The following is a 19,277-nucleotide window of genomic DNA, read 5'->3' as shown; positions in this document are numbered from 1 at the left end:
ATATGATTTTCTTTTTTAAAAAGAAAGCTATTTTATAAAAAGAAGTGCTATTTTGAACACAGATATGTTCTCACATAAATAAACTCTATGGGGGAAATATGGAAATTAAGGATACTGAAATTAATTTTCCTAAAACTCTGTCTCCATGGGTAACAATCAAGTTTAAAGACTTGTTTTAAAACACTCATCAGATACAGAGTGGCTCTGCCTGATCTCTTGCTGGGGTACTTTCTTTAAACTCCTAAAACATGAAGAATCTTATGATACACCTTTCCATAAGTAGCGGGGCTATACACTCATTTTCCCAAGGGAAGTTGTCATCAGCAACTCCAGGAGGCTCTACCCCCACTCTTTTGAGGGAAACCACCCCAGTTACTCCATGATGACTCACCTTCAGAAGGGAAGCTACCTGGGTTACTGCAAGCCATCCCCCCCACCCTCCTGAGCTCACATTTGTGGAATGGGTGAGCTATCTGTAATGATTCCGAGTTGAATTATCTGGCATACATAGCACTAGAAAAGAGACAAAAACCTAAGTTAACTCTGATGTAGTGTATACCTAAGGATTCTAGCATGAAGGATACACTTGAATAAAGCAGTCTTGATAATAGGAATAAGAGGTATTGCTTACACAAATCAGTTTAAAAAGAAAATGATTCACTCGTGGAAATTTCCTAAGTATTAAGAATTTGCCTGCCTGTGGCCTACCATGAATGTTGCCATTCATAAGTACATTCAACAATGCACAACTGAGGTAGCACAGTAGAAGAAACAGGGCTATGGAATTGGGAAGATCTGGGTATCCATTTCTTCTTTGGTCCTTGCCAGAGACATGATCAGAGGCAAACAATTTAACCTGTCCAAGCTTTGGTGTTGTCAACTAGAAAATGAAGACTTAATAGCCAACTTCACAGGATTTTGAGTGGATCAATTGAATTAACATCCAGAAAGCATATAGTACAGCCACATACCTGGCACAGGAACATAGCAACTAATTAATAGAAGGCCCTTTTCCTTATTCATCATTTGTTATATGCAAAGTAATTCAAAGAAGAGTGAGATATAAACACTTCTTTCACAGATTAAAAAATGTTGAGAGGCAGTCAGATGGAACAAAAAGTTAAAGTAGACTTGATTAGGGAGTATAAAAGGGGCATGTACAAAATGATATGGAAGCACTAAGCCAGAATCCAGGAAAGCAGCCTCTCACATTCCATATGATTTAATTCAATTCAATATAACAAATTATTATCGAGATTCTGCTGTCTGCTCAGCACTATTGTATCCAATGGGCCATTCAGCGTATGAACTGTGTACTCTGTCCTTTGGTAGTTTACAATCTAATTCAGAAAATAAGACTTATAGGAAAAACAATCTTTAGATGTGAGCCGACATCTGCAGGGGTGGAATCTATGATGAGCTGGTGGTAAGTATGAGCACAAAAAAGAGATAAAATGGGGGCAAGGGGTTGCCTTTGGGTGGGGCTTTGCGGGTTTGAGGGGGGCTGGGGATGGGCGGATGGGTAATATTGCCCAAAAATTGGGGGGAGGGAGGGGCAACATATGAACATAGGAGAGTGTCAGGTGTTGGTTGAGAGTACAATGCTAAGAAAATGGTATCAAAATATAATTAGGGGGGTTACCTGTTGAGGATGCTCGGAGGGGATGGTCTGACGCAGGACAGACTCCTGGGGAATGTCTGAATGCTCATTTTGCCAGGGTGGGTTGTACCATTGGGTAGAGACCCAAGTAGTGAGAGTGGGGGTGGACCCACATCCTGGGGAGGACTAATGCCATCAAATAGAGGGAACTGTATCTCTCGAGAGAAAGGGTGGCTCCCAGGGCATTAGGGCAGTTGAGCAAGTCAGGCCCTGAACACTGTTGCACGTATCTCTGAACGTGGCTCCTCAGGAAATGGAGGTTGGCTGTCACTGTGGGCCCCAAGGGGAGGGGAAATGGATGTTGAATGGATGGAACCAAGGTAAATGTGAGGGTAAGAGAGGAGTTTCGCAAGAGAACACAAGGATGGATATAAAACATGCAATATTACACCATAAACATATAGGGGACGACAGACTAATAATGTAAACCATAATGTAAAACATAGGATAACTAAAAATTTAGAAAACTGTATATCCTAAAGTATGGACCACAATGTAAGCACAGATGGCACCTTGTTTGAAAGCTATTGTTTCAGAGTCTGTACATCAGTTTAAGTAAATATGATATGAATAAGTTATAAGAATATCGCTGTGGAAGGGAAAAGGTTTTATGGTGGATGTGTGGGAGTACTGTATATTGTATATATGAATTACTGTGATCTAGGGCTCTTGTGAAGAGAAACTCAATAATTAGGAAAAAAGAAAAGAAAAAGATAGGATGTAGAATTTTTCCAAATCAATATGTATTCTATATCTAACCTTTAAACCCATCGCTATATTCCATTTTACTAGTAAGGGATCCTGACATTATATTGGGCTTCACTTTTCAGGAAGTTTTGGATCACAGAGTGGTTCAACAATGGCAGCGGAGGAATACTGGTATAGGATGTCATTGACAGGTGATATATGGTTGACAGGGAGTTATACAGGGCATATGTCCAGGGTGCATGGCAATGTTTGGATATACTCATAGTGGCAACAATTAAAAACAACAGTTGGAGTGGTACTGGGTTCCTGGCCGGGAGTGCTCTGTCGTGGTCCCTAGGGGAGCAGCGGCAGTCCCCCAGGTGCAACGGTAAGGACCAGGAAGGAATGAGGGTCCAACAGTGGGCCCCTGATACTAATGACTATGCTTGTGAGCCTATATGCCTGAAATAAGAACAAGGCCTAGAGCAGCACTGTGCCTAGGAGTTTCCTCCTGACAGCCTTCATGTTACTCAAATGTGGCCAGTCTCGAAGCCAAACTCAGCTTGTAAATGCAATGTCTTCCCCCCAGCGTGGGACATGACACCTGAGGATGAGCCTCCCTGGCACCGAGGGATCACTACCAAGTACCAACTGATGATGCAACTAGAAAATGACCTTGAATTAAAGGTTCAACATGGACCAGCAGAATATCCCTGTCTACATATAATAACAGGAGTTAAAAAATGCTGTTTGACCTAAATTAAGGGGGAAATGGAAAGGACAAATGAGTTTATATGGCTATGAGTATCTAAAAAAGAGTCTGGAGGATGTCAGAAGGATTGCCCTTATGCACACCTGAGCAGAGTCTCAGAGACAGATAAAGTAGATACAACCCCAGGTATTGGTTCTTTTGAGGGCTAAAGAGACCCACAGGTTCTATGGTCATGGCAGATGGGGTTCACTGCCAACTCAGTTGGCCCTTCTTTGGAGCTGGTGTTTCTGCGTGATGGAGCTGTACACAGATGGGATCGCTTTTCACAAGGTTTTCATGCTACTTTACTGGAATTGTAGTTGGTGCTGGGGTTTAAGATATATCTAGGGGATTTGAATCTCTGGACTGACAATATGATAGCCAGGCCCTGAGCCTCAACAGACTTCAACTCCTACACTCTGATTTATTGGACTTACCCCCCTCAGCTAACATGGAGTTGAAGAATGTCAACCACCACACCATGGATCCTAGAGTGCCTACAACTGAAAGCAGGAGGATTGCATCCAGTATCCATGTGGAATCTAAGCCTCCTCTTGACATAGATGTGCAATGGACACAACCAATCCAAGGTCCACAGAGAAAATGTGGCATTGGTGTGGGAAAAGTGGCCATGGTGGCTGATGGGTGCAGGGAATGGGAGGAAGAGTTGAGATGTGGAGGCGTTTTCGGGACTTGGAGTTGTCCTGGGTGGTGCTTCAGGGACAATTACTGGACATTGTAGATCCTCCCAGGGCCCACTGGATGGAACGTGGGAGAGTATGGGCTATGATGTGGACCATTGACCACGAGGTGCAGTGATGCCCAGAGATGTACTTACCAAATGCAATGGATATGTCATGATGATGGGAGAGAGTGTTGCTGGGGGGGGGGGGGGGGGGAGTGGTGGGGTGGGGTGGGGGGGTTGAATGAGACCTCATATTTTTTGAATGTAATATTTTTACAAAATGAATTTAAAAATTAAAAAAAAAACAACAATCTTTAGCAAATATTTATTGAAGGCCTATTATGTGCCAAGATCTTTACCAAGTGAAGAGTATGCAGCCCCTATACTTCAAAGCTTAAAATCTAGTGGTGGATGATAATGATAAGTAAAAAATTAACCAATTAAAGAATGAATGTCACAAAATGATGAGGGGTCAAAAAGTCCTGACAGAACATGAATACTTTGGGAGGCCCATGAAGGAGGGAGGAGAGCCGTGATCACCATCAGACTGACCCTCACACTCATCCTGAAGGCTCAGGCAGCCCTTACTGAATGTGTTGTATGGAAACTAATAATTTGTACTTTGGTATTATGTATGGAAGACATAATACCAAACCTTTTGGTTTTCATACATTATCAAATTTAACATCTGTATTCTACTTTTCCCTGAGACTAAGTCATGAAATGACCCCAATCTATCAGTCATATGTACTTCATGTGTGGCATAGGAACCATTAATTCTTTTCAGATCATATATATGTAAATATTATCACTGTTCTAGCTATTTTGAATTCTGCTTATAGATGCTCACTGCTCTACCTTTTGACTGTTGAGTATAGAATCACTTGAATTGATTAGGCTTAAGGAGTATTTTAATAACAACCCCAAAGGACAGCTCATAACTACAAATATCAGGTTGCTATTAAATATGACTCAAGATAATGGAGCTGACATAAGAGTATGGATCTTAATGTAATGTCTTTAATTTTCCTAAACAGAACACATTTTTTATGGTAACAAGAGAGAGCAAAGTACATTATGCTTAGCCATTAGAATTCCAAGAAACTGTCAACTTGTAAAGAAATCTTCCAGCAGGGCATAGGGCTCAGAAATACTCCCCAATGTCACAAACCTTATTTACTTTTAACTTCAAGATTCTTGGTAATACTATTTTCTTACTTATCTGGTAATTCAGAAGGTGAAATCATCTTTCGCTTCCCAGATAGGAAACTGACCACACCTTGCATTGCCTCATCCCCAATCTGTCACATCTAGAAGAAGGCAGAAAGACAGAGAAGAAAGAGGGAGATATTGGCAGCAGACAGGCTTGAGTATATTTCCTGCCTCCCCTGACTGTCTGTGTGATCCTGAGAAAATTATTAACCTCTCTTCACCCCAACTTCTTGGTCAATGAAATAGGAATTACAGGATGATCCATGCAGGGTTATTGTGGAAATGTGAATAAGGAGGTAATGATCATAAAGCATCTGGAAATCAATAAACAAAGTTATATAATTATTGTAACAGGAAAAAAGAAGCAACCCTTTATTTGAGAAGAAAAACATTGAATTTTGAAGGAAAAATAGTCAACAGAGTTATTCAATTTTAAAGACAATAAGTTGGCATTCTCAAATACAGAAGAGCTCAGGAAAATAATCCAATATTCTTTCTTGGAAAAATAAAAATCTTTTCACAAGGGAAGCAGCTGTGGCTCAATCGATTGGGCTCCCATCTACCACATGGGAGGCCCTGGGTTCATGTCCTGGGGCCTCCTTGTGAAGGCAGGTTCGCCCACCTGCTGTGGAGTGCTACCCAGGCTGCAAGCACCACAGAGAGCCAACTCAGCAAGGTGATGCAACAAAAAGGGAGACAAGTAAAGTCACAGAAGAACACACAGTGCATGGACACAGAGAGCAGACAACAAGCATGTCGCAAGGGGGGGGGGGAATAAATAAAAATAAATACAGACACACAGAAGAATGCACAGCAAATGGACACAGAGAGCAGACAGCAAGCAAGCCCAAGTGGGGGGGGGGCAGCGATAAAAAAAATCTTTTCACAGCATGATTCTTGAAGACTTAGTCAAAGGGCTAGTTGAAATTTAATTCAGGAAGTCATGAAGTAGAGTCCAGAGACAGTTGGGGGAAAGAAAGGTGGTCTAAGAATATAATATCTATGCAAGGTGCTCTTTAAGTGTAGTGGTTTGAAGCTGTATGTACCCACTCCTCCCCCCCCCAAAAAAATATGTTCTTAATCTATTCCATTCCTGTGGGTGTGAACCCATTGTAAGTAGAATATTTTGATGAGGCTACTTCAGTTAAAGTGCAAACCACTTTATTCAGAATGGGTCTGGAGTCCTTTATAACCAGAACGAATGTAGAGAAAAGAGGGGAGTGTATGTGGCTCAAGCAGTTGAATGCCTGTCTCCCACATGGGAAGTCCTGGGTTTGATTTCTGGTGTCTCCTAAAGAAGACAAACAAACAATGAGCAGACAACAAGCAGATATTGAGAAAAACAATAAGCAGACAACTAGCAAAAACAAACAAGCTAGGACCAGATGCAGCTAAAGAAATTGAGTAGCTGCCTCGCACATGGGAAGTCCTAGGTTCAGTTCCCAGTGCCTCCTAAAGAAAAAACAAACAGACAATGATTAAACAACAAGCAAAAACAATGAGCAAACAGATGACTAAGAGCCATCTCTGGGGGGCAGCAGATTTTTAAAAAAATTTAAAATTTAAAAAAGAAGAGAGAACCATGGAAGCAAGAAGCTGAAATCAATAAAACTTGGAAGAGAAGGGCAGACCAGAAGAAACCACCATGTGCCTTGCCATGTGGCAGAAGAGCCAAGAGTCTCCAGCATTCAGTCTTCAGGAAGAAAGCATGACCTTGAAGATGCTTTGATTTGGACATATTTCCAGACTCTCACCATTAGTAAATAAATTCCCATTCCTTAAGTCAACTCATTTCATGGTAACTATTTGAAGCAGGCTAGGACACAAAAACAGATTTGGGTACAAAGAAAGTGGGTGTTGCTATTGCAAGTACCAAAAATTTGGAAACAGTTTTGGAATTGAGTAATAAGTAGAGGCTGGAAGAATAGTGAGGTGCTTGATAAATAGAGAGAGGTGCTTCAATTGCTTTGAAGAGACTGTTGATCGAAATATGGATTCTAAAGGTACCATCAATGATGTCTTAGACAGAAATGATGAAGATGTTATTGGAAACTGGAAGAAAGGTAACCCTTGCTTTAAAGTGGCAGAGAGCTTGGCAAAATTGAGTTCTGATGTCAGATAGAAGGCAGAATTTGAGAACAATGAGCTTGAATATTTAGCCAAGGAGATTTCCAAGTTAAGTGTTGAAAGTGCAGCCTGGTTTCTCCTTGCAACTTATAGTAAAATGTGACAGGAAAGGAATAAGCTGGGCACAAAGAAACCAGAAAATTATGGTTTGGAGAATTCTGAGCTTCTGGAAAGCAAGTCCCTGGAGAATAGTGCTCAATGTGAGGGTTTAATTGAACATGAATCCAGTCAGCCATATCAGTGCAAGACAGGATTGGAAATGTAGTTACCCAGGAATGACCTGTGGAAAGTCCTACTGTATGATAGATGGGACCCCTGTGTGCTACATGCAAAACTGACAAGTTTTCTGTGAAATCTGTATGAATGAAACCACTGCGGAAAGAGAAAGGACAAATTGAAGGGAAAATCACTTCAAGGGCAGAATAAAGGTAGCTGAAGTCTGGACCAAAGATATCTCTTCAGGTCATGAGAGTGGGCGCAACTATGTGTGTGAAAATGATGAGTCTGCACCAGAGCTTCGAGGGGGTGGGCCCCCTTCTCAGTTGTTCAGAATGAGTGCTACCACCGAAGTGTTCTCAGAGATTGGAGCCTATATTGCAGGGTTACAGAGAGAGTGACCATCATACCAGTGTTCTCAGAGGGTGGAAGCTTCACCCCTGTGTTCAGAGAGAGCATGGCCACCGTGCAAGCATTTGGAAGGGGTGGGTTTGTCACTTTATCAGGTCTGGAGGACAAAACATTATTCCATAGATGACTCTCATACTTTGAACTATAACAGAGTATACCTTGTAGGGGGATTGTTTGAGGCCTCTGTCCCTGTTTCCTTCCAATTTCTACCTTCTGGTATGGAAATGTTTATCTTATGCCTGTCCCTACTTTGTGTAATGGAAGCAGATAACTTCTCTAGATTTCACAGGTTCACAGAAGGAGGAGTATTGTGCTCAAGGACAGACTACGCCAATAATCAATTTTGATGAGACTTTAATTGTTACTGAATTGTTACTGAAATGATTTAAGGCTTTTGGGATATTGTGATGGAATAAATGTATTTGCAAATGGAAAGAACATAGCTTTTGGTAGTCGAGAGGGTAGACTGTGGTGGGTTTGAAGTTGTATGTATCCCAGAGAAGAATATGTTTTTAAATTTAATCCATTCCTGTGCATGTAAACCTATTGTAAGTAGGACCATTCAATGAGGCTCCTTCAGGTAAGGTGCGACCCACCTCATTCAGGATGGGTCTTAATTGTCTTACTTGAGTCATTCATAAACAGAATGAATACAGAGAGAAAGAAGAGAAAGCCAGGAAAGCAAGAGCCTGAAATCAACAAAACCTGGAAGAGAAGGGAGAGACCAGCAGACACTGTCATGTGCCCTGTCATGTGGTAGAAAAGTCAAGGATCTCCAGCAGCTATTCTCCAGGAAGAAAGTATCACCTTGATGATGACTTGATTTGGACATTTTCCCAGACTCTAACTGTAAATGAATAAATTCCTATTGCATAAGCCGATCCATTTCCTGGTATCTGCTTTAGGCAGTTTAAGAAGCTAAAACAGTAAGTATAAAGACAACAAACTGATGTTCTTAATCATTCAAGAACTCAGGGAAAATAAAGTCATTTTGATGATAAAATCCAGCCAACTCAAGAATAAATAAAAATAAAGAACCTGGTAGGACAGAAGGCATTATAAATTGATTGGTGGAGACCTGAATTCAATTACATACTCAAGAAAGATTATGCAATTGTGAGAATTATGGGTACTATGAAGATTATAAACCTTGAAAACATAAAAATAATACTATAACAACCAAAACTGGGAAGAGAGGGAAAAAAAATGTGCCAAGAAGGGTAAGAGAACTATTTCCCCATCTTTCATGGTAATGAATTAGTTGGCATAAAGCTAAATTTAAAAATGAAGTTTAAAAAGTATATAATCACTCCAAATTCTTATGGCTTTTCACATTCTTTTGTTTTTATTGGAGAGGAAACACGTAAGATTTAAGATAAACTACATCTCTTCTGATAAGAAAATACTTATCTGCATTTCTGCTATCATTTAGTTGCATTGCATTTTCTTTTCCTTCTGTAAAAATTCAGATAAAATAAACTGAATAGTTTTAAGGAAAAATAATATGCACTTTCTCATTTTAATAAAAGTGTATCTTTATATCTATCACCTATTCATATGTATATCTTCCTATCTCCTTTATATTTGAAGCAATGCCTAAAAAGCTATTCACCTAATGTTAATGATTATTTCAGGGTGGTAGGATTTGAAATGATTTTTAACTTTCTCTTTAGTACTTTTCATTTTTGGTTGGATTTTAAATGAAGGCAATGTGTCATTTTTTAAAAAAAAAGCAGTAAAGTCATTTTTCTTTCAAAGTAATTAAAAAGTGGTTTCTTCTGGGAAGTAAGACTTAGCTAGGGGAGAGTTACTTTTCATATAACTCATTTGGTACTATTTGGAGTGTGAGTGTGTGAATATTGGCATGGGTTTCCTTTATGAAACAATAAAGGAAAGAAGGAAGTAGGAAGAAAGGGAGGGAGAAAACAGATGGCATATGGTTTAGTGATGAATTAATTTCTTCTTTGACTCATGCCCAAGGCTATATAATTTGAGAAGTGGCGAAAATGTAAGAAAGACACTGTCACCTCTTGTGGACCACTTTACATTCTCTTGGCCCCATTGATACAAGGGCTTCCACTCCTCCACGCTGGCCCAGCCTTCAGGAACTTGCCCCTTACCACACACTGCCCTTCTTGCCTCCCACCCAAGTTTCCCCCTTAAAACCATCATAGATCCCCACCTAGTGACCACATAGGTACTAAGTGTAGGGAAGACGGTGAGCTAAACTTTGAACAATGGCTACTGAACCCAGAGAATAAAATCTTCCTCCTTTCTCACCCCAGTGGGTTATTCTAAGACCGTTTCTCCAACAGTCCTGCTTGATCAAGCAATCAATTGCACTTAATAATTGTCATCTCACTAAGGCATTCTAGAAAGTTTTACTCTCCCTTCTCTCTCTCACTCCATTATCCATCACTCCCATCCGCTGGGACAGAACTCTTTAATAAAACAATAGGTTTATGCCCTCTCTTTGAGGCTCTATTTTCTGGACAAACAAGGCAGGGCGAAGACAGTTATTTCTCTCCCTAGAAATGTAAAGATCTAACTCCATTGAAAAGAGCTGGCTTTGCAAGTTATAGGATGCTTATAAAACGATTTCTTTTCCTCTATTTGTTTATACAAATAATTAATATTTTTGCTCTTGAGGTGTTTGTGCATCTAAGTTTGCACATGCTCATCTGATAAAGTTGTACTTCACATCTAGAGTAATAAAGAAACTTTCTATAACACTTTCATGAGAATGCACCTTGCAACTTGGGAAGTCACTCTCTGGCCCTCTGCCTGGAGCTTACCCTCTGCTTCACCTCTGCTGGAGCTTACCCTCCACTCCACAAGACCTGGAGTTCAAAATGCCGTCACCACCCCCCACCTTCACACTGTACTCCAGAGAGCTAAGATACAAGGAATAGCTTTAAATTGGCAGTGTGGACTGAGGGAGAGGAGCTGGGATCCTGGAAGGAAAGGATAAGAGTAACCCCAAGAGTAAGGAAGGGAGGGTCCAAAATGTGGATGGAGAGTCAGAAGACAAAGGCTATGCAAATGAATTGCTTTTGATAAACCTCACAGTTTGAGCTGGGAAGAGGTAGAGTATTATCTGAAGAAGACCACTTTGTCAATGCGTGTGGGTTATCTGTATTTATTTATCACCTTAGTGTCTTGTATAGAGTAACATGAACTAGTTTTACTATTATCAAGCAGAAAAGGAATGAGACAAGGAAATGAGACAGAAAGATAAATTTTGTAGTAGAGAAGAAAAAATGTAAAAGACTACATGTTTTGGCCATGAGATGAAAGCCCAGGACAGTGTTCCTAGTTGGAATATCTAGGGAGACGGTGGGGCTGAGATTGTCACTGAAAGTGGGGATTTATTTTTCTATGTGTTTTTTTTTTCAACTGTAAGAAATATTCCATATTTTCATACAACACAAAAAAAAAGTCTATACATTTTTAAAATGAAGATACAAAACAGATGAAAAGAGGGAAAAAATGTCCATGCCTCTGAAACTATCTTTTGTGTACAAAAATAATAAATGCTTATTATCAGCAGTACAGAAAAAAAATCAGCCAAATAAAAAAATTGCCCGTGATCATATTATTGTGACATATCAATAGCATATTATTCCATTTAGCTACTGCTGTTTACTCCACAATTTATTGGCTTAAAACAATTTTTTATTCCCTCTCAGGGTCCTGTGGGTCAGGAATTAAGAAGTGCTCAGCTGGTACCACCCAGGCTGGGAGGGGCAGGGGGACCTGGTTACAGCTTTCCACGTGATCTCCATAACATGGTTGGGGGAGGACGGCCTCATTAGGACTGAGCGGAGTTGAAAGGTCTGATTCTCCACTAAGCTTCCTCTGCTATTACCCTAGCTTGGAGGGGGAGAGGTGCCTTGTTATCACAGGTGGGAGTGGGAACCCAGGCCCCCCCCCCCAATCTCCATGGTCACTGTGGTGGGAGGGGGTTTGTTATCACCTGAAGGGGAGGAAAATTCCCTGGCCTTCTCTGATTCTATCTTTGTTACAGCCCAGCAAGTGTGGGAGTCTAGCTCTCCATTCAGCCTGCGCAGGGGGGGAATGAGAATAGAACTGCGATTTTTCTCTGGTGTCTGGCTGGAGGGTAATTGTGTAGCATTTTTCGTCTTGTTAGACTCCCACTTTTCTCGTCCTTTGGTTGGAGGGAGAAGTCTTTTTTTCTCTCTTTCTCTATTTTTTTTTTAATGTTATGTTAAAAAAAATATGGGGACCTCATATTTTTTGAAAGTGGGCATTAGAACTATATTAGTCAAGGTTCTCTAGGGAAACAGAATCAACAAGAGATATCTGTCAATAGTATGTGATTATATAAGGGTCTCTCAAACAGCCATGGGAATGCACAAGTCCCACAAGCAGGCAATGAAAGACCAATGAAGGTTCTTGACGAGTTCTGGGAGATGTTGGCTATCCAAAGAGGAGCTGGGAAATTCTCTTTCAATGCTGGAATCACTTTCCCTTTTAAGGCATTCAACTGACTGGGTTAAGTGTCACTCATTGCTGATGGCAATCTCCCTGATTGATGTAATTATAACCAGCTATCTATGATTTACCACTGCAGTAAGTCAATAGTGACTAAAGTCCATAAATACCCTTGTATTACAGTTAGCCCAGTGCTTGCTTGACCAAACAACTGGGCACAATTACCTGGCTGAGTTGACACAATAGCCTAACCATCATAAGAACATTTCTTTTTTCCCCACACATGCGAGAGCAACAGAATTTTAATATTTGCTGCTTAATTTATCTTCATTTTCCTTAATGTCTTTGTTTTGTGATGATAAATCTTATTTTTAAAGAAGTTTTAGATTTACAGAAAAATTATACCAAAAGTATAGGGAATTCCTCTAGAACCCCCTCCACACACACCCACACACATGGTTTCCCCTATTATTAACATTTTACATTAGGGTAGTACATTTGTTATAATTGACTGACCAGTATTGAAGCACCAATACTAACCAAAGTCCATAGTTTACATTATGCTTTACACTCTGTGCTGTACAGTTTTATAGGCTTTGGCAAATATATAATGTCATGTGTCTGTCATTGCAGTATCATACAGAACAATTTCAATGCCCTCGAAATGCCCTGTGTTCTACCTATTCATCCTTCCCCTTCCCTGAACGCTGGCAACCACTACCTTTATAGCAATGTTTCAAGTTCCTCCGTTACCACAAGATAATAACCACAATAACCATAAATCTACATGATCCGTGGTTAAACTCCTCCCTTATGTTTGCTCATTCCTCAATCTGGAGCGATTTGGGATGATATCCATGGAGCATTTCTTTAGAAGGTTGAGAGTAGAGAAAATCTGCCAAACCAAGTCTGTAGGATTTGCCTAAAATCTGGTTTGTAGCAAAATCAGGCTACAAGAAAATCCCAAATTGTGAATAGTTAAATTAAAAGGTTTACATCATCTTTCCAAATTCTGTTTGCATTTTTTCCCAGAAGGATTCCCATAGAGCTGCCACATACATGTGTGCAGGAAGTACACCGCAGAATGTGTCATAAAATGTAAATGGTGTCCCAGGGGATATAGATGGACAACCCCTCACTCTGTGTAGCAGTCCTAGACTTAAAATTGTTGTATTCTATAATTTTGTGTTTTTTCTCCCTTTTTATTGCAGAGCCTTTGATTGTAAAATGTCTTTTAATCAGCCAGTTCTCCAGGTAGAACTCTTGTAACAGAGATAAGATGAACCACGTCCATCCTAAGGTTCATTTCTTATAATCTTCTGTCCTGACTCTATCCCACTTAGGATTTTGGTCTCTGCATCAATGTAGGGTGCAGATGTAGGGTGCGGTTTTAGGGAAGACTTATCACCAGACCAGTAAATAGGGCGTAATATTGTATCCTATGTTCCTTAAAGACAAATTCCATAATAATCCACAGTTCTAAATTCTGTATTACCTTGTACATCGTGGGCACTTGAGTGGAACAAAGTCTACCATTCCCTTCAAATAGCCCCACAGTAACTAAGAAGGGATAATGCCCAAGGGTAGCAGATGAACATCCACTAACAAATTTTCCTAAATAATAGAGTTTCTTCTTTCAGAAATGTTGCTTGAAGCAGCCAAAGAACTAAATACGATTTCTGAATTGAAGCTGAAAATAAAGTCTGGCGCAAGTAGTTCCTTCTTTCTTAATCAGCAAAGCACATTCCCATGGGCTGGCGCTGCCCTTCAGGCTAGTTCCCACTCTGACTGCAGGCACTTGGGAAACTGGTGCCTGTGTGTGTGGGCTTAGGGAAGCGGGTGAGAGAGACCCCTTGGTGGGCTGTCTCACCCTGCCTGCTCAGAGATGTCTCCGGGGGTGGGACCTAATTCTGGAGAGTAGCTCTGCCTCACCTACCCCTCTCAGAGTCATGACAGATGTCTGTTATTTACACTCTTGAAATGAGAAGAGAAAATATCTAAAATGAGCATGATGAAATGGAGCATTATTCAATTAGAAAGATGAAGCCCGATTTTGAGAAGCAGAATGTAATTACAGGGCTGGAGCTCTTCCAGGAGGTTGTGGATGGTCCCCCAGCTGACTGTGGAGGAAATTCTCTCAGACTTGAGTCTGGGCAGATGGCGCTCACCCTCCTCCTCCTCCTCACAAGCGCCGTGGAATCTGGTATCACAACACAGAGCCACAGTCTCTGCTGTTGCCAGAAAGCCAGGGGTCTTGACTTGGTGCGCTTATAAAGCCATATCCTCAAACCACATGGAGAATGCTAAGCACAACCCCATTTTTTATCTGCTGTGAGTAGGAATCAGATTAAACTAATAAATATGAAAACATATGGTCATCTGTAAAAATTCTAGCTATTGTTGCTAACATTGAAAAAGTTGTCCATGCCATCTTTTCTCTAAAAAAGGCCAAATATATTCACTATCCTCATTGAAAGCATAAAAATACAGGGCTATAGGTACTACTTGTAATTATTATGCAGAAATGACTCTCCTTCAGGAATAAGCTACATCGTAATTCTATCAATATGAAACATTTTGAATTATTTTGAATAGGGCCTTTATACACTTAATTCATTGTAAGAGTTTGCATTTAAGTTCCAATAACATCACATCTCAAGTCCAAATATTATTGGCCTGAAAAAAACAAAAAGGCTCCAGAAGACTCTATAGACTTGACAGCAAACAGATAGGAGAAAAAGTACTAGTATATGACGTTAGCTGGAAAGCAGATGAGGGTAACCAGGTATTCACAAGCTAAATTGTGGTTCTGGGTGGATTCAGGATACTACAGTGCCAATGACAGCCAATGATGTACCTGGAACCCTACTGAAGCAGGCTAGTAAGGTAGGGAATAGATGGATCTGGAACCTCCAAGAGGGCTGCTGGAGGAACCCCACCCCTGGGATTCTGTTACCTAGAACAAAGACTTCTTCCTGCGGTCAAGGAAAAGCCCAGATATTCTCTAGGGACTTTATCATTGGGTGCTCACTAAGGAATTGATGGGTGAGGAAATCAATCCAAGGAGCAAACAGCTGGAGCCCCTTCTCTTCCATTAGCAAGGGGGCAGAATAATTAGCAATTTAAAAGTAAACCATGAGGCTTGAGCTCGCTCTCTAGCCTTACACTTTTGCCTGCACACCTGTCCTGCCCTCTGTACACCGCTTTCACCATTTTCCCTCTGCCATGTGGCCACACAAATAACCCTGGGGACTTCTACTCTATAATGGGGAATTATAGCTTGTAAATTAGCCCTCTTCATCCCTTTTCATCCCCTTCCTCACTACCTGGGACCACTGCTCTGTTATTTTCTGTTATTTTCTCCCATTTCTCTTCCTTCCCTACCTGTATAAATTACTGGCCTAACTCACCCGATGTGCTCTTAAAATTCATTTATCCAGCATAGTCAAAGAACCTAGATAAAACCAGTAAAATTACTGTGCTCCACTTGGGAAATATGTAATCTGGTATTTTTTACTCATCGATTCTTCTCACCCATTCTGGGAACAAGACCTTGACTTCTGACATCTTGTTTTTACTTAACATTTTGAATCCTGGCTCCCTTTTATTCACTTTAACAATCATTTTTTTGAAAGCCTACACCAGTAGCTCACAAGGTTTAGCTAGCATCAGAATAATCTGGAAAACTGTCTTTCTGGTTAAGATCTAGTATCACCTGGAGAGCTTATTAAATCATATTGCTGGGTCACTCCCAGAGTTTTAGATTCAGTAGGTCTAGGGATGATGGGGGAAAGCCAAACATATTGCATTTCTAGGAAGTTCCCAGGTGCTACTGATACTATTGGTCCAGGGCCCAAACTTTGAGAACCACTGGCCTCCACTATACCAGGTGTTGCACTTATCTTAATACTAATTCTAACAACTTCTATAAGATTAGATATCTTTATCCCAGTTTTATTAACGTGTAACCTGAGACTCAGACGAGTTTAACAGCTTGCTCAGGGGCACACAGCTAATGAGAATTAGCTAGGATTCTCACCTAGGACTCTGTTACACCAAAGCCTGTATTCTTTGAAATATATTGATATTCTCATTTTATTCATAAAGTTAAGCCAGATCCCAACTACTGGTCTTAGATCTATTTATTAGAAAAGAAAGGAATCTTTACCCTTATATCTCCCAATTTTTTTAATCCAAGAATCGGCCTCAATTCAGGGGTGAGAAAACTGCCAGCTGTTGGCTATTTAAAACACATCTTCCTGGCACTAATGCCCATCAGAAGATTAGCCATGTGACAAGCAATTAAGGAGAATGTTGCCAAATTCTCCCAGCACCTGCAACTCATTATGGAGGCAAATGACTCAAGTCTAAGGATCCATTCAGAAGAATGGTATAAACAGATAATGTCTGATTTGCCAGGGATTCCCAAAGCTCATACTCAACCTCCATTAAAAACAAAAAACAAAAAACACAACATGAAGATTTATGCAAAAGCTATCCACATGGGAGGTCACAGACAGGAAATCCAACTGCATTCAGTAAGAAAGTAGCCTTTCCTTTACCAGGCTACATAGCCTTTTTTTTTTTTTTTTAAACGTTTGATTTTGTGTGAGTTTTGACTGAGCTACATAGCCTTTTGATGAGAACATCAGCCACTTTTTGCATGTGAAAGAAGTCTCATAAAAGTTGTATTGCAATGGCTTAGGCCAAAAATCTACCTCAAAGTTCTAGGAAATGTTTTCAATTATTCATAACCAAGGACAGTCTTTATAGCCCATAGTTATATATACTACATTAATTGGGCTGACCATTTAAGTGATGGCTGTTCTTAGCAATGCTGGTATCTCCTGCCATCCACAGCCTGGCTTCCAGCAACTATAAGTCTCCTTCTGTCCCAGGTGGGACCAAGTAAATTCCACAGCATATCCTTAAGACTCCGCAGCTCCCCATACTGTGGTTCGGCAACATGGTGTTCCTGGGGGAACTTAACCAGTGAGATAGACATCCAATTAGTATCTGTCAATGAGGGAGGGTGGAGTTTTGTGTCACAGACATGCTCTTGGAAAATGTATGGTGGGTCATGTTCTGGGTTGGGTGTTGAGTTTGACATGCCCATACCACTTTTAGACAGGAAACTCCCTAAGGAATGCCAAACTTGCTATTACTAGAAGAAGGGGGATGATGCATAGGCAAAACATTAGACATTTACTTCAGATACCTTCAGTACACAATGAGGACTTGATCTTGCTTTTAACTGTGGATAGCCCTAATCCTGCCCATGCCAGATGCCCTTGAGGAAACCTGCCAGAGGAGCTCAGTGATACCCTTTCTTTTGGATGAGGGAAGATTGTCCACCCCTACTTCCACCTAAAGAAGTTCAATGGAAAGGATTCAGCCTATTCTCAGTGGAAACCTTCCCTCACTGGAAAGAATCCAGACTGCCCAGCCCATTCAGTACCTGCTAGTGGGGAAGAAAAGTCCTTGTAACCTCACACCTGCATTCAGATATGCTGGTTGCCAGATGGTGTGCAAAGATGCTGAGAAAACTCACACCTGCTGAAGGGTTGATAACTCTAGAGACAGGTTAATGAGTAGGCAAACAGGATTATAAAGATTATAGGAATTTCAAGGAGATTCCATTTTGAAGGACTGAGACCAAGACAAACCATCAGAACAGATGGAGCAGAGCCAGATTAATATAGCCTGCTCAGCTCAAGCTGCACCTACCTCTGTATGTTCCTTTCTGTGGGCCTGAGGTAGCAGATACTTATGTAGCTCAGATTAGACAAGTTGAACAGCTTGTCTCATATTTCTCCTATTTAAGAAAGAAAAGTGTCAAAAAATCACCTTGAAGTCACCTGGAAATCAATTTTTATTGAGAAATTTTATTCTAATCTAGACTTCACATGGAGTTCCACCCCAGAAGAGGATTGTGGTGGATTAAGTGGTGTACCACAATTTAGACATGTTCTTCGTCTTGATCTGTATTCCTATGGGTGTGAACCTCTTGTAAATGGGATCTCTTGAAGATGCTATTTTAGTTCAGTTGTGGCCCAACTGAATGAGGTTGGGCCTTAATCCAGATTACTGGAGTCCTTTATAAACAGAAGAAATTCAGGCAGGGGAGCAGATAGCGTTCAAGTAGTTGAGCACCTGCTTTCCACATGGGAGGTCCTGGGTTTGTTCCCAGTGCTTCCTAAAAACAAACAAACAACAAGCAAACAAACAAAAAGCCCAGCTCAGTGGAGCTGATGTGACAGGTTGAGTGCCGGCTTCCCACATACAAGGTCCAGGGTTTAATCCCCAGTCCCAGTACCTCAAAAAAAAGAAAAAGAAAGAAAGAAAGAAAAAAAGAAATTCAGACAGAAGAGAAAACTGGAAGGAGCCAGAAGCAAGAGGCCACTGGGACCTCAGGAGAGAAAGGAGAGGATATTGCCATGTAAAGTGATTCACAGATGCAAGCCACACATCCCAAGGATTACCAGAAAGATAGCACACCACTGACCCTGTGAGGAAGCAAGCCTTCTAATCTCTAAACCATGAACCAATAAGTCTCTGTTGTTAAACAAACCACTGGTGGTATTTGTCTTAGCAGCCAGGAAATTAACACATCGGTAAAGAGAGATTTGAAATGACCAAGTGAATGTAAGAAGTTACTATCATCGTTCAGAAATATTCTGTTGTACTGTTTTGGGATCCCAAAATTGAAGCTACCAGGTCCTTGAGAGAAAACTAAAGAAAGCAAAGGTGTTCATGGACCTAGCCTCTCAAATGGCAAAACAAAAAGAAAGAGGCAGTCCTAATGGGGCTGAGCATATGACCAAGGACGTCAAAGCAGCGGTCATGACTGGCCAAGGTACAATTACACAAGCCATCAGCTCTTCTGATGCCAGATCCACCCATCACGGTAGCTCCTGGAGATCGTGCTCTGAAAATGTCCTTGTCACCGAATGAGGTACATTCTGGCTGCCAGGCCCTATCCAGGGCTCTGGTCAAGGTGGCCTTCACCAGTGGTACTCTACAGAGAATGCAGGCCAAGGCACCTAGAAGATGTTGAATAGCTAATTATTAGA

This window comes from Dasypus novemcinctus, chromosome 7, assembly GCF_030445035.2.
Source record: "Dasypus novemcinctus isolate mDasNov1 chromosome 7, mDasNov1.1.hap2, whole genome shotgun sequence".
NCBI lineage: Eukaryota > Metazoa > Chordata > Mammalia > Cingulata > Dasypodidae > Dasypus > Dasypus novemcinctus.
This window is presented reverse-complemented; position numbering follows the sequence as displayed.